Source organism: Eubalaena glacialis, chromosome 4 (genome assembly GCF_028564815.1).
Source record: "Eubalaena glacialis isolate mEubGla1 chromosome 4, mEubGla1.1.hap2.+ XY, whole genome shotgun sequence".
Taxonomy (NCBI): Eukaryota; Metazoa; Chordata; class Mammalia; order Artiodactyla; family Balaenidae; genus Eubalaena; species Eubalaena glacialis.
Window position 1 is genome coordinate 34,164,245 of NC_083719.1, and position 19,497 is coordinate 34,183,741.

General features: G+C 39.5%; 1 pseudogene; it reads right to left on the reverse strand.

Annotated features, from left to right (window-relative positions):
• Nucleotides 1–14,629: 14,629 nt before the first annotated feature.
• Nucleotides 14,630–15,487, reverse strand: LOC133089649 (large ribosomal subunit protein eL6-like; annotated as a pseudogene).
• Between the last annotated feature and the right edge of the window lie 4,010 nt (nucleotides 15,488–19,497).

Sequence of the window (19,497 nt, forward strand, 5' to 3'; positions counted from 1 at the left end):
TTCCCCATTAAATGATGGGCATTATTAATTTTTTTCTTGTCAAGTGTTGAATATTTTTGAACTTTGTTCTGTGACACAGCTAAGTTACTTGGAAACAATTTGATCTTTTCTGAGCTTGCTTTTAAGTTTTACAAGGTGTGGGGACCAGGCAACCTTAATATAGGTCTAATTTGGCCCCATTACTGAGGTGTTGCCTTTGTGAGTACCGAGTCCCATGAATTATGAAGTTTTCCACTTTGGCTGGATTCTCTGTTCAAGAGTTCAATCCACCTCTAACAATACCTACCCAAAGATAGCATCAGATTCCACAGGTAAAGGTTTCAGTCCCAAAAGACTGCCCCACACCCCACTTCCCACTTCACATGCCAGTCACAAGCCCAGGTTATCACCTGTGCTTCTGACCTACCAGCTATAGATTGGAGGTTCCCATGAACCCCTCCTCGGGTTCCACTAATTTACTAGAGCAGCTCACGGAAACTTAGTGAAACATTTTATTACTGGATCACCAGTTTATTATAAAATGCTATAACTCAGGAACAGCCATATGAAAGAGATGCATAGGGCAAGGTATGGGGAAAGGGCACGGAACTTCCATGCCCTCCCCAAGAGAATCATTCTGCCCACATCTCCCAGTGTTCACCAACCCGGAAACTCACTGAACCCTGTCCTCTTGGGTTTTTATGGAGGCTTTATTGCTTGGGCTTAATTGATTAAATTGTTGACCAATGGTGACTGAATTCAATCTCTAACCCCTCTCCCATCTGCAGAGGTCATGGACTGAAAGTTCCAATTGTCTTAAGCTGGCTCCAATGGCAACTAGTCCCATCCTTTGATGCTTTCCAAAAGTCACCTCATTAACATAACAAAAACTTCTTTATCACTCTTAATACTTAGGAAATTCCAAGGGTTTTAGGAGCCCTGAGCCAGGAACGTGGGTGGAAACCAGATATATATGACAAATATGTTTTGGTCATCTGAATGATAAAAAAATATATTTTTATATATAACAATATTGCATATGATTTTAAGGCCAACATGAATCAAAATCTGCTACTGCCTACTGTGACTTAACAACATGTGGGCTATATCAGGATAATTGTTTTTCCCAATTTACAAAACATTAGTGCAGTAGAAAAGACAATACTAAGGAAAAGAAGAGAAAATAAGCTTAAAGACAGCAACACTGTACAATTTAAACTATAAACATTTGCTTTATGAAGATAAACTATACAACATAAGGAGGCATACTTTTAAAAGCATGTGTGTGTGTGTCTACGTGTTTGTGTCTGTGTCTGTGTGTGTATGTATATACCTTATTTGCATTAAAAATTGGCAAAGTATCTCATTCACAAGTTATAGTATTTAGACAGATTTGTAGCTCTGAATTTGGAACTTAAATATTTCCCTTGCTTGTCAAGAAATGTCACTTATAAGATTTATTAAATGAGTACCATATGCACATCTAAATTTAGACAGTTTTATTTAAGTGACTGAACTAGAAATTCTCACAAGGGCCATTTTACCTCAATTTGTGCTGACTGCATTGTTGTTAGATATAGCTTTCTCCACTGCAGGAAGATCATCAGGCTTCTCTGAGTATTTTGCTAATGTCTGGGAATACCTCTCCTTCCTTTGGCATATGGTGGAATAGCATGTATGTATGAGAGGACCTTAAAATTGGAAGGGATGTTAGGTGGTTGTGCAGGCTCACCTATGTCTACTGCAGGACTCCTACTCTCCCAGTTCTTAGCAGGTAGCAACTTTCCCTCTGCTGGAAAACGTCCAGGGACAGGAACTTTACTGCTTCCACACAGCTAGACTATACCATTTTGACACAACTCAAAATTATTAGAAAGCCCAGCTGATGAGTCAATTTCTTTGGTTTTGGAAAGCCTATGTTTGCTGCAGATCTGTCCTTTGTAGTAGGAAAATTCTGTTCTTGCTTCCATATGATAGTACTACAAATATTTGGAAAGGTTTCCAGAACCATTCTACACGTCACAGATTTTCTGTTTTCTAGGAAATTCTCTAAATGATCTCTTAAATAGTTTTTCCAATAACATGGTTTCCATATCTCTTACCATCCTTCTCATTTTCTTCTGAATACTTTCTAGTGTTTAAAAGCCCCTCTTTACTGTCTGTAACTGATAACAATATTTCATATTGATGTGGACATTGAGTTTCTCTTACTTCAGCATAAGATTTAAGGATTTTTTGTTTGGTTTTGTTTTTTGGTAGTTGTTAGCAGCTCTATTACATTGGGTTTCTATGCTGTAATTAACTCACAGAAGCTTTTTCACTTGAACTGCCAGCATACCAGATCTTCCCCAACTTCCATTTGTGCAAAGGAGTTTTAAAAGCCAATCCCCAAATGTATTACTTTGTTAAATATAGTCTTATTTATTTTGGTTTATCATTATAATTTACTTTGATCATTTTGTCTCCTAACTTACTGAATATACCTCCTAGTTTTTAGAAAAAAATTAAATATATCTACCTTAAATGAGGGCAAGGAATTCTACTTGCTTATTCATTTCTCTGTTTCTGGTTCCTAGAATAGTGCTAGGCATATAATAAGTGCTCAATAAATATTTGTTGAATGAATAAATTAAAAATAAACATTTAAAAATATTTTAGAGCCTATAAATTGGGTATCATCTCCCCCACAGGAATATTTAGGAATTGATAACACTGGCCAGCCAGTAGGGAGAGAATATTAAGGGACCAGAGACATGTTTATTGAGATGAAGGATAAATATTTTTAAAGAACTAAGAAAATAAGCTTACACTTACTCAGGTAGGTGAGCCAACTTCTGGATCCTGGGATTTCAGGTGGCATACAAATATAGAACAAATCATAGCTACACATGACACGAGGAGAGACATACTTGTCAGCAGGAAGGAGAATTGAGTTTGTGAGGACCAGGGACTGTCCCAGAGAGGAGCACAGCAGGAGCCTGGAGGCCTCAACAACCCCAACCCAATGGACAAAACTCAGCTACTAGAAGGAACAGAGCAGAATAATAATTAATGGAAAACAGGATCATATAGGTTTACAGATGGACTGCATGGGGAAGGGAGTGGGGCTAGCACTGCATTTTGAGGACTGCTACCCTGGTGCCCAAGATTTACTCCTAGTTCTTGAGATCTGGGTCTAATTGGAAGAAGACCTTGAGGGATAAGAGTGTCAGTGTTATGGACTGAATATTTGTGTTCCTTCAAAATTCATATGTTGAGGATGGACCTAGAGATTATCTTACTAAGTGAAGTAAGTCAGAAAGAGAAAGAAAAATACTGTATGATAACACTTATGTGTGGAATCTAGAAGATGACACAAATGAACTTATTTACAAAGCAGAAATAGAGAACAGACTTGTGGTTGCCAAGGGGGAGGGGGATGGGAGGAAGATGGATTGGGAGTTTGGGATTAAGATGCAAACTATTATATATAGAATAGATAAACAACAAGGTTTTACTGTATAGCACAGGGAACTATATTCAATATCCTGTGGTAAACCATAATGGAAAAGAATATGAAAAACAATATATATATCTGAATCACTTTGCTGTACAGCAGAAATTAACACAACATTGTAAATCAACTATACTTCAGTAAAATAAATTTAAAAAAAATCATATGTTGAAATTCTAACCTCCAATGTGGTAGTATTAGGTAGTGGAGCCTTTGCAAGGTAATTAGGTCATGAGGGTGGAGCCCTCATGAATGGTATAAGGGCCCTTATAAAAGAGACCCCAGAGAGGTCTCTTTCTGCCATGTGAGGTTACAACAAGAAGCTGGTGTATATTCTGCAGTCAAGATTGGCTTAGGAAAGGGGTCTGGTTCTGGACTGCCTATAGGGAGAATTTAGAGAGTCACTTTCTAGAAATGGGACAGATGGAGCAAGGAAAATCAGGCAGGAATTGAAATGTGAGGCTGGACCCTAGATTATTCTGTCTTTATTGACATTGATGAACCACCTACTTGAGGATTGATTCTTTTTTTTTTTTTTTTTTAAGTAATGTGAGTTTTTTTTTTTTTTTTTTTAAATTATTATTTATTTATTTTTGGCTGTGTTGGGTCTTCGCTTCTGTGCAAGGGCTTTCTCCAGTTGTGGCAAGCGGGGGCCACTCTTCATCGCGGTGCGTGGGCCTCTCACTAGCATGGCCTCTCTTGTTGCGGAGCACAGGCTCCAGACGCGCAGGCTCAGTAGTTGTGGCTCATGGGCCTAGTTGCTCCGCGGCATGTGGGATCTTCCCAGACCAGGGCTCGAACCCGTGTCCCCTGCATCGGCAGGCAGATTCTCAACCACTGCGCCACCAAGGAAGCCCTGAGGATTGATTCTTAATAATTCTACGAATTTTTCTCCCTGTATGTATCCATTACATAGTTTTCTCTCTTGACTATATGGTTGTGAGAGTTTTTGTTAATTGCTCAGTTGAAATAAAACTATGCTCTTTAAGACACTCCTAATGCTTTTGTTTTGTTTTATAAAGATTGTACATTTATTTATGACTGTCTATATCTATCAAAGTGATTCTCTATGAGCCTAGTTCTCACTTTCATTTTTTCTTTTCCCCTTTATGCTCATTCTTCCTTCTGCACCCCTAAGCAAAACATCAGACAGTAAAATTTCACAGAGAGTACAAGGGGAGGAAAGTAGGTTTACCGAGCACATACTAGATGCTAGATACAATATCTTGGTGCATTTAATTATTTTAATGTCTAGTCCTCCAACAAAACTATAAAGTGGGCATTACTATTCTTATTTCACAAATGAGGAAACCAGGGCTGACAGAGGATATAATGAAAGGGACTTGGAAAGAAAGATAATTAAATTTCAAAGGCAAACTTGGTCTTTATGATCTAGAATTGAGTCAAGTGGTTAAGTAGAGGAAGTTTCTATAGATCTGCCTTCACATTTTCCTTTTGGGACCGATTCTAATGTCTATCCTCCTTGTGTCCTATCCAAGCACATAAGTAGTTCAAGCTTGAATTCAGTCCAAATTTACTTATGTCATATCCCATTCTCTAAGGTATATCATCCACTTGGCAAGATCAGAATGGAATAATCCAATAAATTTCTCTCTGCATCTGCCCTCGAGGTTCAGCTGTTACTGATATGGGGTAGATCTGTGTATTTTCAGGGGGACTGCTTGAGACCCCTGAAAATGACAAGTGTGCGAATTTCAGGTATCATGATAAGCTGGATTATTCTGAGATTTGAGGCAGGAGTCAAGTCATGAAGACAACAAGATTTTCAGAGTCTTTTAAACATCCCACACCCAGTGTGTTCAGGGGATACCTTGATTATCATGTCTTTGGCTTATATAGTGTACGTTGTCATCTTTACAATGCTTACACATACTTCATCTCATCAAAGCCCCACAAGGTAAAGAAGGGCATGTATTTTTAACTACATTTTACTGTTGAGGAGACCAAGGCTTCCACTGACATGGCAACTTGCTCACATCTCCTGACTTCAGGAATAATCCCCTTCCCTAATTTCTTTAGTGAAACCAGCAGGTGCTCAACGTGAGTTGGAAAATGGATTGATTGAGTGTTTAAAAATTTTGTTGACTGGGCGCCTTCATGATGGCAGAGGAGTAAGACATGGAGATCACCTTCCTACACACAAATACATCAAAACTACATCTACATGTGGAACAACTCCTACAGAACACCTCTTGAATGCTGGCAGAAGACCTCAGACTTCCCAAAAGGCAAGAAACTCCCAAAGTACCTGGTAGGGTAAAAGAAAGAAGGAAAAACAGAGACAAAAGAATATGGATGGGACCTGCACCTCTGGGAGGGAGCTGTGAAGGAGGAAGAGTTTCCACAAACTAGGAAGCCCCTTCACTGGCAGAGAGGGCAGGTGGGCAGGGGGGGGGGGGAGCTTCAGAGCCATGGAAGAGAGCGCATCAACAGGGGTGCACAGGGCAAAGCAGAGAGATTCCCTCACAGAGGATGGGTGCCAACCAGCACTCACCAGCCGAGAGGCGTGTATGCTCATCCGCTGGTGCAGGTGGGGGCTGGGAGCTGAGGCTCCAGCTTTGGAGGTCAGATCCCAGGGAGAGGACTGGGGTTGGCTGTGTGAACACAGCTTGAAGGGGGCTAGTGCACCACAGCTAGCTGGGAGGGAGTTTGGGAAAAAGTCTGGAACTGCCTAAGAGGCAAGAGACCATTGTTTTGGGGTGCACGAGGGGAGAGGATTCAGAGCACTGCCTAAACGAGCTCCAGAGACGGGCGCAAGCTGCGGCTATCAGTGCGGACACCAGAGACTGCATGAGACGCTAAGGCTGCTGCTGCAGCCACCAAGAAGCCTGTGTGCAAGCACAGGTCACTATCCACACCTCCCCTCCCGAGAACCTGTGCAGCCTGCCACTGCCCGTGTCTCATGATCCAGGGACAACTTCCCTGGGAGAACACATGGCACGCCTCAGGCTGTTGCAACGTCACGCTGGCCTCTGCCACCGGCCCGCCCCGCGTTTCATACCCCTCCCTTCCCCCAGCCTGAGTGAGCCAGAGCCCCCAAATCAGCTGCTACTTTAACCCTGACCCGTCTAAACAAAGAACAGACACCCTCAGGCGAGCTACACGCAGAGGCAGGGCCAAATCCAAAGGTGAACCCCAGGAGCTGTGCGAACAAAGAAGAGAAAGGGAAATTTCTCCCAGCAGTCTCAGGAGCAGCGGATTAAATCTCCACAATTAACTTGATGTACCCTGCATCTCTGGAATACCTGACTAGTCAACGAATCATCCCAAAACTGAGGCGGCGGACTTTGGGAGCAACGGTAGACTTGGGGTTTGCTTTCTGCATCTAATTTGTTTCTGGTTTTATGTTTATCTTAGTTTAGTATTTAGAGCTTATTATCATTGGTAGATTTGTTTATTGATTTGGATGCTCTCTTCCTTTATATATATATATAAGCTCTCCCAGAGATTTCATCTCAATGCTAAGACCCAGCTCCACTCAATGACCAGCAAGCTACAGTGCTGGACACCCCATGCCAAACAACTAGCAAGACAGGAATACAATCCCACCCATTAGCAGATAGGCTGCCTAAAATCCTAATAATTTCACAGACACCCCAAAACACATCATCAGACATAGTCCTGTGCATGAGAAAGACAAGATCCAGCCTCATCCACCAAAAAACAGGCACCAGTCCCCTCCACCAGGAAGCCTACACAACCCACTGAACCAATCTTACCCACTAGGAGCAGACACCAAAAACAAAGGGAACTATGAACCTACAGCCTGTGAAAAGGAGACCCCAAACACAGTAAGTTAAGCAAAATGAGAAGACAGAGAAATATGCAGCAGATGAAGGAGCAAGGTAAAAACCCACCAGACCAAACAAATGAAGAGGAAATGGGCAGTCTACCTGAAAAAGAATTCAGAGTAATGATAGTAAAGATGATCCAAAATCTTGGATATAAAATAGAGAAAATACAAGAAACATATAGCAAAGACCTAGAAGAACTAAAGAGAAAACAAACAATGATGAGCAACACAATAAATGAAATTAAGAATTCTCTAGAAGGAATCAATAGCAGAATAACTGAGACAGAAAACGGATAAATGACCTGGAAGATAAAATAGTGGAAATAACTACCACAGAGCAGAATAAAGAAAAGAATGAATAGAACTGAGGAGAATCTCAGAGACCTCTGGGACAACATTAAATGCAACAACATAGAATTATAGGGGTCCCAGAAGAAGAAGAGAAAAAAAGGGGACTGAGAAAATATTTGAAGAGATTATAGTTGAAAACTTCCCTAATATGGGTAAGGAAATAGTCAGTCAAGTCCAGGAAGCACAGAGAGTCCCATACAGGATAAATCCAAGGAGAAACATTCTAAGACACACATTAATCAAACTATCAAAAATTAAGTACAAAGAAAAAATATTAAAAGCAGCAAGGGAAAAGCAACAAATAACATACAAGGGAATCCCCATAAGGTTAACAACTGACGTTTCAGCAGAAACTCTGCAAGCCAGAAAGGAGTGGCAGGACATATTTAAAGTGAAGGAAGGGAAAAACCTACAACGAAGATTACTCTACCCAGAAAGGATCTCATTCAGATTCAATGGAGAAATTAAAACCTTTACAGAGAAACAAGAGCTAAGAGAATTCAGCGTCACCAAACCAGCTCTAAAACAAATGCTAAAGGAACTTCTCTAAGCAGGAAAAATAAGAGAAGGAAAATACTTACAATAACAAACCCAAAACAATTAAGAAAATGGTAATAGGAACATCCATATTGATAATTACCTTAAATGTAAATGGATTAAATGCTCCCACCAAAAGACATAGACTGGCTGAATGGATACAAAAACAAGACCCGTATATATGCTGTCTACAAGAGACCCACTTCAGATCTAGAGACACATACAGACTGAAAGTGAGGGGATAGAAAAAGATATTACATGCAAATGGAAATCAAAATAAAGGTGGAGTAGCAATTCTCGTATGAGAAAAAATAGACTTTAAAATAAAGATTATTACAAGAGACAAAGGACACTATATAATGATCAACGGATCAATCCAAGAAGAAGATATAACAATTGTAAAAATGCACCCAACAGAGGAGCACCTCAATACATAAGGCAAATGCTAACAGCCATAAAAGGGGAAATTGACAGTAACACAATAATAGTAGGGGACTTTAACATACCACTTTCACCAATGGAGAGATCATCCAAAATTAAAATAAAAAGGAAACACAAACTTTAAATGATACATTAAACAAGATGGACTTAATTAATATTTATAGGACATTCCATCCAAAAGCAGCAGATTACATTTTCTTCTCAAGGGCTCATGTAACATTCTCCAGGATAGATCATATCTTGGGGCACAAAATAAGCCTTGGTAAATTTAAGAAAATTGAAATCATATCAAGTATCTTTTCCAAGCACAATGCTATGAGGCTAGATATCAATTACAGGAAAAAATCTATAAAAAATACAAACACATGGAGGCTAAACAATGCACTACTAAATAACCAAGACATCACTGAAGAAATCAAAGAGGAAATCAAAAAATACCTAGAAACAAATGACAATGAAAACACGATGACCCAAAACCAATGGGATGCAACAAAAGCAGTTCTAAGAGGGAAGTTTATAGCAATACAATCCTACCTCAAGAAACAAGAAACATCTCAAATAAACAACGTAAACTTACACCTAAAGCAATTAGAGAAAGAAGAAAAAAACACCTGAGATTGAGCTGAAGGAAAGAAATCATAAAGATCAGATCAGAAATAAGTGAAAAAGAAATGCAGGAAACAATAGCAAAGATCAATAAAACTAAAAACTGGTTCTTTGAGAAGATAAACAAAATTGTGAAACTATTAGCCAGACTCATCAAGGAAAAAGGGAGAGGACTCAAATCAACAGAACTAGAAATGAAAAAGGAGAAGTAACAACTGACACTGAAGAAATAAAAAGGATCATGAGAGATTACTACAAGCAACTCTATGCCAATAAAATGGACAATCTGGAAGAAATGAACAAATTCTTAGAAAAGTACAACCTTCCGAGACTGAACCAGGAAGAAGTAGAAAATATAAACAGACCAATCACAAGCACTGAAATTGAAACTGTGATTAAAAATCTTCCAACAAACAAAAGCCTGGGACCAGATGGCTTCACAGGCGGATTCTGTCAAACATTTAGAGAAGAGCTAACATCTATCCTTCTCAAACTCTTCCAAAATATAGCAGAGGGAGGAACACTCCCAAACCCATTCTACAAGGCCACCATCACCCTGATACCAAAACCAGACAAAGATGTCACAAAAAAAGAAAACTACAGGCCAATATCAGTGATGAACATAGATGCAAAAATCCTCAACAAAATACTAGCAAACAGAATCCAACAGCACGTAAAAAGCATCATACCCCATGATCAAGTGGGGTTTATCCCAGGAATGCAAGAATTCTTCAATATACACAACTCAATCAATGTGATAAACCATATTAACAATTGAAGGAGAAAAACCATATGATCATCTCAATAGATGCAGAAAAATTTTTGACAAAATTCAACACCCATTTATGATAAAAACCCTCCAGAAAGTAGGCATACAAGGAATTTACCTGAACATAATAAAGGCCATATATGACAAAGCCACAGGCAACATCATTCTCAATGGTGAAAAACTGAAACCATTTCCACTAAGATCAGGAACAAGACAAGGTTGCCCACTCTCACCACTATTATTCAACATAGTTTTGGAAGTGTTAGCCACAGCAATCAGAGAAGAAAAAGAAATTAAAGGAATCCAAATCGGAAAGGAAGAAGTAAAACTGTCATTGTTTGCAGATGACATGATACTATACATAGAGAATCCTAAAGCTGCTACCAGAAAACTACTAGAGCTAATCAATGAATTTAATAAAGTTGCAGGATACAAAATTAATACACAGAAATCTCTTGCATTCCTATACACTAATGATGAAAATTCTGAAAGAGAAATTAAGGAAACACTCCCCTTTACCATTGCAAGAAAAAGAATAAAATACCTAGGAATAAACCTACCTAAGGAGACAGGAGACCTGTATGCAGATAACTATAAGACACTGATGAAAGAAATTAAAGATGATACAAACAGATGGAGAGATATACCATGTCCTTGGATTGGAAGAATCAACATTGTGAAAATGACTCTACTACCCAAAGCAATCTACAGATTCAATGCAATCCCTATCAAACTACCACTGGCATTTTTCACAGAACTAGAACAAAAAATTTCACAATTTGTATGGAAACATAAAAGACCCCAAATAGCCAAAGCAATCCTGAGAAAGAAAAACGGAGCTGGAGGAATCAGGCTCCTGGACTTCAGACTATACTACAAAGCTGCAGTAATCAAGACAGTATGGTACTGGCACAAAAACAGAAATATAGATCAATGGAACAGGATAGAAAGCCCAGAGATAAACCCACGCATATATGGTCACCTTATCTTTGATAAAGGAGGCAAGAATATACAATGGAGAAAAGACAGCCTCTTCAATAAGTGGTGCTGGGAAAACTGGGCAGCTACATGTAAAAGAATGAAGTTAGAACACTCCCTCACACCATACACAAAAATAAACTCAAAATGGATTAAAGACCTAAATGTAAGACCAGACACTATAAAACTGTTAGAGGGAAACATTCACAGAACACTCCAGGACATAAATCACAGCAAAATCCTTTTTGACCCACCTCTTAGAGAAATGGAAATAAAAGCAAACATAAACAAATGGGGCCTAATGAAACTTCTAAGCTTTTGCAAAGCAAAGGAAACCATAAACAAGACAAAAAGACAACCCTCAGAATGGGAGAAAATATTTGCAAATGAAGCAACTGACAAAGGATTAATCTCCAAAATATACAAGCAGCTCATGCAGCTCAATATCAAAAAAACAAAAAACCTAATCAAAAAATGGGCAGAAGACCTAAATAGACATGTCTCCAAAGAAGATATACAGATTTTGAACAAGCACATGAAAGGATGCTCAACATCACTAATCATTAGAGAAATGCAAATCAAAACTACAATGAGGTTTCACTTCACTCTGGTCAGAATGGCCATCATCAAAAAATCTACAAACAATAAATGCTGGAGAGGGTGTGGAGAAAAGGGAACCCCCTTGCACTGTTGGTGGGAATGTAAATTGATACAGCCACTATGGGGAACAGTGTGGAGGTTCCTTAAAAAACTAAATGTAGAACTACAATATGACCCAGCAATTCCAGTACTGGGCATATACCCTGAGAAAACCGTAATTCAAAAAGAGTCACATACCACAATATTCACTGCAACTCTATTTACAATAACCAGGACATGGAATCAATCTAATTGTCCATCGACAGATGAATGGATAAAGAAGATGTGGCACATATATACAATGGAAGAAACAAAATTGTGTTCATTTTGAGGTGGATGGACCTAGAGACTGTCATACAGAGTGAAGTAAGTCAGAAAGAGAAAAACAAATACCGTATGCTAACACATATATAGGGAATCTAAAAAAAAAAAAAGGTTCTGAAGAACCTAGGGGCAGGACAGGAGTAAGGACGCAAAGATAGAGAAAGGACCTGAGGACACGGGAAGGGGGAAGGGTAAGCTGGGATGAAGTGAGAGAGTGGCATGGACATATATATACTACCAAATGTAAGATAGATAGCTAGTGGGAAGCAGCTGCATAGCACAGGGAGATTAGCTCGGTGCTTTGTGACCACCTAGAGTGGTGGGATAAGGAGGGTGCAAGGGAGACGCAAGAGGGAGGGTAAATGGGGATATATGTATATGTATAGCTGATTCACTTTGTTATACAGCAGAAACTAACACACTTTGTAAAGCAATTATACTCCAATAAAGATGTTAAAAAAATATAAAAATAAAAATTTTGTTATTTTGCTGAACACTGAGGTGCAGAACAGGATGAGGTCACTTCAAGGGGCTTAAAGGCCGAGCTGAGAGTTAAGTTAATGTCCTCTTGGTAGCATCTGGGTGTCATGGAGGAGGCAGCAGTGTAGAAAGGGAGCAACTAGCCCAGGAGGCAGGGAACTGAGTGAGGTTTTGTGAGAGCAATAGCCATAAGATATTAATAATAAAATAAGAAAAAAATTAGTGTTCAGAATGGAAACCCTAAAAATAGAAACCGTAGTTCACTGAAATATCCTGGATCATGTATAATCCAGAAGTGTTACTTTATTTTGGACCTTACTCTCCTTCAGGAAAAACCTGCTCCCTTTAATTTACACCCAGCATCTTGGCACAGCAGTGGTAATTTCCCAGCATCCTCCTGTTCAATTTCTGCTGAGCACTGACTGTTGGGGTGCTCTTAATGAGGTCTATTATCATTTTGGCAGCTCAACAAGACTTCCATGAAAGAAGCAGAGAGTATGGCTTGGGACGAACACAGCCGTGAGCTATTTTCTATTCATATGGACTGCACAGCTTTCTTGGTAGAGAGCTAGACTGGTGTAAAAATTAATTGCTATATTAATAGAGCATACCTAAAAGTCATAACTGTGGTGCCAGGAAGCTAATAAGCTACATTTCTGAGTGGCATATTCTTTGGAAATCCCTTAGTTTTTCCCTCAAAACAAAAGATACACAAAGAGAGCTAGGGTTGGTGCTTGAGTGTTAAAGGAGAAGCTTTTTGTGTTCTTTAAATTTATGGCCAAATGTTTTGGTGATATTTCAGGTACAATAATGTTGGGTAAAATACAACCTGGAAATCTCATGGGCATGCAGCCACAAACATCTATGTTTCCTGCTCCTGAGTCTGCAGGTCAGCTGGGGTGGTTCTGCTTTAGGTTGCAGGTCAGGGGTTTCTTCCATGTGTCTTTCATTTTAAGATCAGGGGCTACAGTAACATGTTTACAGCTCTGGTTAGACATGGAATACAATTGTCACTAATTGGAGCAAGTCACATAGCCAAGCCCTTCCTCAGTGGGGATAGGAATTACATTACACCACAAGGCAGTGGGTGTGTAATTCAGAACAATAATGAAATCTCTACCACAACATTTAAAGTCGGTGATTTTCACATAAAAGTGAACAAATTTACAGAAAAATCTGGATTCTCAAATCTTAAATTTGATAGATTTTTCTTCTGAGCCTATATTCCCCTATTGGCAAAAATTAGGTGGACCCGAGTATAGCTTCCACCTTTCAGAAGAGATGTGCTCTTTCAGTTAGCCAGGAACTCCACCACCCACAATTGCCATTTGTCAACTCTCTTTACTCATCATTACCCTTCTGGTGTTTGGAGGCAATTCAGTTTATGACCTGTTGTATTGCAGATGGGTCAAAATGCACAAAAATACCTCAAAATCCAACTGGAAAGTATCAAAAAACTACTAAAAAAAGTGCAAATAAATTTCCAGGGGAGAACTCTGGGATAGAGATTATTTTTGGCTAGTTGGCAAGTCATTAGGATAGAAAGAGAGAACAATCTATGGAACTCTTTATTAAAGAGCAAAAATTGGAGTTGAGTCTCAAATCATGGGTAAAAAGTCTTATCCTAATAAGTGGCCTTCAGACACTAAAGAATATGCAAAATAAAAGCATGCCCTGGGTGTTAGTATAAGGGGCAATAATAAGCAAAAAGAGAAAATATAACTAATCTGTTTATCTTCACATAGTCATTTTTCTCTTACATAAAGGAGAATTAAGTAAGTTCTTTGGAGGAAGAGAGACTCTATGAAACTGTAGGAATAAAAGATTAAAAACTAGTTAAACTTTCCCTACAGTTATTGTATTTAAAGTGTGATTTTCATAGGTTGAAATTTTTACATACCCCCTGCTTTCAGAGTCATAGCTGGCCAGTGTCTCTTAGAAACACATCACCCTTATCCCTGGAATGTTGATTACATTCTGTGAAGTCAAACGACTGCTGATCTTGATACTTATTATTTCATAGTTGCTTAACTGTGTAGTGTGGCTAACATTTTAATATTTTAAGAACGCTTAGGGAATATTTCTAGGAATAATTGCTTGACTGAAGAATTTTCCTTCATTGTGCATAGAAGCAACATTCACTCTTTTGTAGATTTTGCAACCTGCAGGATTTTTTTTTTTAATGGACCGAATTATTTAATTAGGTTCTTTGTAAGAAGTTTAGAACACTACTTTGTGAGGATAAATTCCGTTTGTAAGAGCGAACACAGAGCGGAGGTAGCCCTGGAGCTGAGGAACAGCTTTGATTCTTCACAGAATTTGTGAGTCCACAGCTTTCTGATGAACCTTCCGCTGCTCTGTAATCTCATATTTCTCTCTCTCTGTGTCGAAGATCTCACCTTCCTGGTGCCTGGGCTTACGCAGTTTCTTCTTCTTGAAGTAAGCGTCAGTGAGATGTTCTGGGATTTTCACACCACTGATATCAATTTTGGTGGAAGTGGCAATGACAAATTTCTGGTGTGTTCTCCGCAGAGGAACTCGATTGAGGGACAGAGGCCCAGTCACAGGTAGCAAGCCACTGCTCAGCTGCTTCAGCAAAATGACCCTCTTGCCTCTGTGGCGCCCAGTGAGGATAATCAGAATGGTCCCAGGAGTGATGCTAGCGCGCAGTTTTCTCACATGCCTACTGAAGGGTTTTTTTGCCATGACTCAACAGCTTTCGAGGCACATCTTCAGTAGGATAATACCTAGGCATTTTGCGAAGTTTAACCACCCGAGTACCACCATTCTTGTCACCACCAACTGGTTTTGTGACAGTAGCAAGAACCTTCACCTTCTTTTTCTTTTCAACCTTGGATTTAGCTGCTGAAGACTTCCTCTTGTACAAGGCCTTTCTGGAATACATAGCCGATCGGGATTATCTGCCTATTCCTCTGACCAGGACAGGGTTTCGGCTACAGTGGGGCTTCCCCTTCTTAACTTGCTTCACCTTTTTAACCTTGCTACCAGCATCAGCCTTCTTGGCTTCAGGTTTTTTCTCCTTAGTATCTGGCTTCTCAGCCTTTTCACCCACCATCTTGCAAGATGGGAAAAAGCAACCTGCAGGATTAAAAAGAAAAATACAACCCAATTCCTGTGCCGTGTTGGGCCAGGTTTTGGGGGTAGATTAGTCAGCTATTGCCACAAAACTGCTGTGTAACAAATCACCCCAAAGCTCAGTGGTTTAAAACAATGGGATTTATTTTCACAGGTCTATAGGTTGGCTGAGTGTGGCTGAGTTAGGCAGAGTATGACTGGACGGTTCTGCTTGTCTTGGCTACATTTACTCATGTGTCTGCAGTTTGCTGGGTTCAGCTGATCCAGGCTGGGTGGATTTGTTTCATGTTTTTCTCATCCTCCCTCTGGACCAGTGAGCCTTTCTCATGGTTCTAGCAGAGGTACAAGAAGGCAAACCCAGTCTTGCAAATGCTTTAAAGCGCCTGCTTGCGTTACGTCTAGTAATATCCCATGGGCCAAAGCAAGTCACATGGCTGAGACCAGACTTGATATGTGGAGTTTACTCTCCATCTATAGTAAGAAGGCCCTATAAAGTTACCTGGCAGAGGGTGTATATGCAGGAAGTAGTAAAAAACTGGGAGCTACGTGGCAAAGGGTGGTTGTACAGGAAGCGGTGAAAATTTGGGAGCATTAAGGCAATCTATCACTAAGAGATAGATCACACTCTCATTCAACAGGTACACTACAGTACTCAAGGCTGAAAAAATAAATGGTTTTGGAATTTAAACAGACTTGGATTCGCACCTTGGCTCTGCTCTTTATTTGCTCAGTTTTGTTAACTTTAAAATGGGGATGGTAACAATATCTACTTATGCTGCAGAAAGTGCTTGGAACCTGGTAGGCACTTAATAAGTGCTAGTTCCTCCCTCTTCAAACATGTTTTCTTTCAAATATCTCTTCATCTTGCTTTATGGAGCTGTGGTTTATTTATCAGATTCATTTTATAATCTCTATCTTTAATGAAACCCTCACCTGATACTGTTTGGTGGCATGAATTAACTACCTAGAAGGACTCTTTTAATCTTACAAGAGGGAAGCAGATGAACATATTCTACCATCATCATATCTCCCCAGGAATAATTCCTTCAATTATTTTTCAAAGCCTGCTCACTGAAAACTCTCCTGACACGAACATTTTTTTGTCAGAACACAAGTCTAAACTGGGTTAAGATAGATTTGTGATTTCTAATGGAAGCCATATAACTCTAAAAATAAACATGAATTACAGACACACCACAGTGTTCTCTGATCCTGCAGCAGACTGAAATAACAGAGAGATGCTGCATGCTGGGAGTGCATGAGGTGGTATGTTTGCAACCAAACTGACATTACAGAACTGGATGGAATCAAATTTGTTGTCATGGCAGAATTGTCACGGGCCGTATCAAATTCCCGTCAAAGAAACAAACAAACAAAAAAATATATTAGTTTCTAGAAGGAATATTTTCAGTGCTAGGAAAATGGGCTTTGGCTATGAAAGGATGCCAGTTTATACAGTTGAGGCAGAATGGAAGGATGAGACCAAATGAAAGTTCTGCTCAAAGTGAAAAAATAACTCTGGAGACATACATCCTCTCTACTAGAATCATTAGATCTGTTATCATATTTTCCTTTCCTGGAGCACTGCAATTTTTATTCCAGTGCTGAGTAGGAGTAATACAATCACTTTTATTATATTAGAGGTGAAAATTATCCATGACATTTTGTCTAAACTCATCAGCACTTGGAAATTATTTATGTGTATGGAAGAAAAGTCATCTGACTTTAAGGATGGTAAGGCCATTATCTGGTTAAAGTCAGAACTTGTTCTTAGTGGCTTTTTTTTGGTAATATCAAACTTAAGCACAAGTATGAGAGTAAAACTTCGGCAACATTCATTTAAAAAGGGTTAGTATTGATCCACATATATATACAATATTATATCAAGTTGAAAGCTGTGGAATAAGGAGAGTGCACACGCATTCACAAGGCCTGTTTTAATCTCAGCTATATAGATTATTAACTGATAGCTTTGGAACACGTTACCAATGGTAATATCTTCTACAGAATTGTTTTGAGTATGAAATGAAACAATATATAATGAGAAAGTTCTTTTTAAAAGTTAAAGTGCTGTATCTATGTCATGAAAACCATCATTCGGGAGTCTCACATTTTCAGGATCTTTTAGCCTTTGAGGTTCCTTTGTTATATAGGTTTCTTTTCAAGTCAACCCAGTGCCATATTTAAATAGCATCACCAAGGTTAGAAAGCATATACCAAGGGCTTCAGATTGTGACCTAGTCACAATCTCCCAAAGAAGCAATGAAACAAAGATGCTTACCATGGTAATATTTACAAAATAAAAATATTAAAAAATTGTTAAAAAATAAGGGAAAAATTGAATAAATTATGGCATGACCACAGCATGGACATTATAAACATTTTTTAAATTTAAAAATTCTACATGGCATGGTAGAAGTATAGTATGGCACAAATGCTACTGGTATGGCACAAGTACTAATGTATTTGTGCTGCAGTAGAGTTCTGGAACCCTCTGGCAGTGTCAGACACATTCCTCTAGTTTCTGAAATGTGAGGGAGTCTGAGTAGGTTCTGGGGTGGAGCCACACCAAATTCAAGAGGGGCATATGGAAGCCTCGGGGTAGCAACTATTTCCAGCCACTATGGAAATATTTCAATATTTTAGTAACTGAAATGGTTGTACTGTGCGTTCCAGCTTAATATCAACTCATATGTGAACTCAAAAGGACAGGACGTAAAACTATGTGTAGTATTATCCCATTAAATTGTATTTATACATAGGAAAAATACTGAAGACAATGTAATTATGTTTTTTCTTTATTTTTGCCCATATTTTCTAAATTTTTTACAATGAGATTTTTTTTTTTTAGCACTCTGGCTATTTCCAGTTTTTTTTTTTTAATTTTAATTACAACCTAGAAATGATATGAACTTTTTTCATGTCTTTAGGTAAAATGTGCAGGAATTTCTCCTGGTTACAACCCTAGGAGTGGAATTGCTAGATAGTAAGGTATATGGCTGCTCAGCTATCCCATATAATACCAATGTACTTTCCCAAGTGTCGCAATTATACCCCATCAGCAGTAGATAAACAATCCCAATGCTACAGCTATTCTCTCACATTCAGTATTGTCAGATCAATTTTTCCTAACAATATGAGGTACATTTGTTTTTCATTGTGCTCTTGATTTGCATTTTCTCATACATTTTTTAAAAAAAATTTTATTTATTTTTGGCTGTGTTGGGTCTTCGTTGCTGCATGCAGGCTTTCTCTAGTTGCGGCGAGCGCGGACTACTCTTCGTTGTGGTGCGGGGGCTTCTCATTACGGTGGCTTCTCTTGTTGCAGAACATGGGCTCTAGGCGTGCAAGCTTCAGTAGTTGTGGCACGTGGGCTCAGTAGTTGTGGCTTGCGGGCTCTAGAGAGCAGGCTCAGTAGTTGTGGCACACGGGCTTAGTTGCCCTACGGCATGTGGCATCTTCCCGGACCAGGGCTGAACCCGTGTCCCCTGCATTGGCAGGCAGATTCTTAACCACTGCACCACCAGGGAAGTCCCTCTCATACATTTTTGAAATGCCCCTTTCTGTAACCTTATATAGGCAGGTGTGGAAAGAGGAGGATATCAGACTTAGAACCATGGGGATTAATGCCGCCTCCTGTGTAATTTGAGGGTTCCTATGAAAACCCCCCAAAGGACTTCCCTGCTGGCGCAGTGGTTAAGAATCCTCCTGCCTATGCAGGGGACATGGGTTCGAGCCCTGGTCTGGGAAGATACCAGATGCTGCAGAGCAACTAAGCCGGTGCGCCACAACTACTGAGCCTGCGCTCTAGAGCCCGTGAGCCACAAACACTGAAGCTCACGCACCTAGAGCCCGTTCTTCGCAACAAGAGAAGCCACTGCAATGAGAAGCCCTCGCACAACAACGAGGAGTAGCCCCCGCTTGCCACAACTAGAGAAAGTCCACGTGCAACAATGAAGACCCAACTCAGCCAAAAATAAATAAATAAAT